This window comes from Triticum urartu, chromosome 3 (genome assembly GCF_003073215.2).
Source record: "Triticum urartu cultivar G1812 chromosome 3, Tu2.1, whole genome shotgun sequence".
NCBI classification, from domain to species: Eukaryota; Viridiplantae; Streptophyta; class Magnoliopsida; order Poales; family Poaceae; genus Triticum; species Triticum urartu.
Window position 1 is genome coordinate 458,466,371 of NC_053024.1, and position 3,146 is coordinate 458,469,516.

At 45.6% G+C, this 3,146-nt stretch overlaps 1 long non-coding RNA gene across 2 annotated transcripts; it reads left to right on the forward strand.

Annotated features, from left to right (window-relative positions):
• The first annotated feature begins 505 nt into the window (after positions 1-505).
• Positions 506-3,146, forward strand: LOC125548481. Of its 2 annotated transcripts, XR_007301099.1 has the most exons (5): positions 506-1,514; positions 1,782-2,259; positions 2,338-2,784; positions 2,868-2,927; positions 3,029-3,146. It is a non-coding gene; the product is annotated as an uncharacterized LOC125548481 (long non-coding RNA). The 2 variants fall into 2 exon arrangements; XR_007301100.1 differs by lacking the exon at positions 3,029-3,146 and having other exon boundaries at positions 2,868-2,928.

Sequence of the window (3,146 nt, forward strand, 5' to 3'; positions counted from 1 at the left end):
TTGATCAAAATTCAAGTCAAACTCAAATTTAAAATAAAGTAAAAACAATATTTATCCCAACCACAAATAAAAATCTTTGTTTGCTTGTAAATATTCACTAACTATTTTTCATGAAGAAACCAACATAATTTGAATTCCCCAAATGCCCCTAGAAATATTTAAAGTGGTCCAACAACACGTAACTTGGCATTTTTGAATTCAAAAAATAATTATCCTTTTCCGAATATTCTAGAGACTTATGCGTGGATCAATAATCTTGCGCTGGAAGTTTAAGCAAAGTTTCATAATTAACAGAATTCGTTTGATCACTAAACTTTTCAGAGGACATAGCTACTTATCTCTACTACTATAAAATACTCAGTTGGTATGATGGTGTGCCTGCCATACTTCATTTTCAACCATCAGATCTGCATCCGACGCATGGGAGCCAACCGCGATACATGTTGTAAAAAAAACCTTGTGTCTCTTCGTTGAGCTCCAGCCATCCCAACCTTATCCAGATCCTTCACGAAAACAAAAGAAAACAGTGGAACCGAAGAGGGCAGCGCGCTGCCGCTCCACACACCGCTGGCGCCGCCGACGCAGTCCGCTCCTAATGCCCTCTTCCGCCTCCTCACTGCAGCAGCATCCCCACCGCTCACTACCACCTCCCCCTCCGGCCCTTCCCGATTTGTCCTCCTGCCGAACCCGTCTCCTCCGACGCCGACGTCGGCAAACACGCCGCCGTCGCCGCCCGTCCCCCAAGTTCGTGACGCCTCTCCTCCCTCGCCCTCTGATGTAGCAGGCCCACCAATCCCCCTCCTCGCTGTTGTCCCTCCTACCCCATCTCCTCCGATGCCGATGTCGGCAAGTACGCCACCGCCGCCGTCCGCCTCCGATTCCGCGACCCCTGTCTTGCCTTATCCTCTGACGCAGCAGCCCAATCGCCCACCAACTCCCCCCTCCTCCTTCCCGGCGTCTCCTCCCTCCACCCCATCTCCTCCGACGGCGACGTTGGCAAGTACGCCGCCGGCACGTTCCATCCCCCGAGCTCGCGACGCCACTCTTGCCTCCTTCTCTGATGCAGAAACCCGGCCACCCACCCCCTCCTCCTGGCCGCCTCTTCAGCGACGCCGACGCCAGCTTCCCTGCCGACGCGCTCCAGGCCGTTCCCTTCGAGTACTTGCTGGTTCACTCCCGCGTCCTCCTCCAGTAAACCCTGTCTTAGAGACGGCTGGTCTGGTGTGATGGTTGACGGCTGGTCTGGTCTGGTGAGATGCCTCTCCTTCCCGCCCGTCCCGCCTCCCAAGTTCAAAATTTCTGTCAAAGTTCAAATCCGCGCGCCCAGTTCGAACTCTCTAGAAACCACTCCTACAACCCAATATAAATAAGTGGGCAGGCATATGGGACTCACGCTGCTCAAACTACACCCCCAAGAAGTCACACATTGGTCAGGCAAACCTTTAGATTGAAGGGAGTGTGAGGAAGTGTGATTCACTCCTCTTCGCCATCTAATCTTCTTCGTCAAGGGCAAGGTATGGGTTGTGAATGAATATTAAAATCTTCTCTACGATCTCATCAACCCTTACTTCATCTTTGTTATTAGACAATCTTACTTGTGCAATTGCATATGTGGTGGTGGTAGCACATGGAACTGTTTTCTATTTTTCCATAAGCAGTGTTTAGTTGCAATATCTTTCCAGAATCATCTTGTGGAATGAAACTTGAGTATTATAAAAGGAATCACAAACTAAGAATTTGAAGGTTCATGTATTATACTGATTTGGTTATATTTGCCATAGGCCAAGCGCTTCACCTTTCATCTATGGAGTGGCGTGGTATTTCCATGGGAGGTTTTTGTGGCCCATGTTTCACGCATGATGGCCATACATAAAAAAAACTCATTCTAGCTTCCCCCGTCTGAATATTGTATCAGTAGCAGTTGGAAAAGTACTGAATGATACACATCTTACATAACTGACTCCAACATCCTGAATTATTTATATCTAATCTGATTGCAGTTTTTATGCATTTCATAGCTTATTTCATCTAATCAGTGTGCAGTTTGAATGCATTATTTTGTAGCCAATTCCAACAGAACTTGCTCCAGTGGCATGCCAAGTGCTCATACAAGTCTATTTATACGTGAGCCAACAGATATGACAAGTTCAAGTCACTCGTCTTTGGACGATGAAGTGACAAACGAATCATCTACGATTTTTCCTTCTAATGGCAAGCTCATATCAACTGAGGGCTTGGAGCGCGGAAAAAGCTCAAAAGGTAAATCTATAAGGTGAAATTGTGTGCATAAGTAATTTTATTTAACTACTTAATTAATTTCTCATAAAAATGCTATAGGGCGAAAGCGTGCATGTGAAGCAATAAGATATGCTAGCCGTACACCAGAACAAATCCAAGCAAGGCGAGAACGTGTTAGAGCACGTCGGCAAAATTTAACACCTGCCGAGAAGGAAAAGATTAATGCACAAAGAAGAGAAAAAAGACAACGAATGGCACTTGATGAGAGGAATGCAAGCCAACGAGCACGTAGGCAAAGTTTGACATTAGATGAGAGGCAAGAAATAAATGCACGCCAGCGAGCACGTAGGCAAAGCCTACAACCTGAAGAGCGGCAAGCACTCCTAGCTCAACGTAATGCAAGCTACGCATCTAAACGAGATGCCCTCTGCAGGGATTCTATTGCACTACAGTGACCTACAGGTTCATTGGTGGGACATCCATCATCAAGTTCTTATGTCTTTAGCTACCCAAGTACGCTCGCACAAACTTCTGCTACAATTCAAGGTAATTCTCACACACATCTGTTCATTTTTGCCAATTTTGTCAAAGGTTTAGCTGGTATTTTGACACTGTCATCAACCTAACAGGTAATCTAGGAAGCATAACTGAAATGGTGGAATATGATCACATACTTTTCACTAGCACAGGTACGCTTATGGTGTGGACGCCTACTTTTCTCTACTAATTATATTATAACACACACTACTCACAGTATATGTAATAACATCGATATTCAAATTACATTTAGGAGAAAATGATACTACCCAGCAGAGGGAAGTCACATCGGTGCAATGTCCAACATCTACATCAGTGGACAATTCATCATCACCCCACGATGGTTTCGTATGTTCAGATTCCCCAATAGA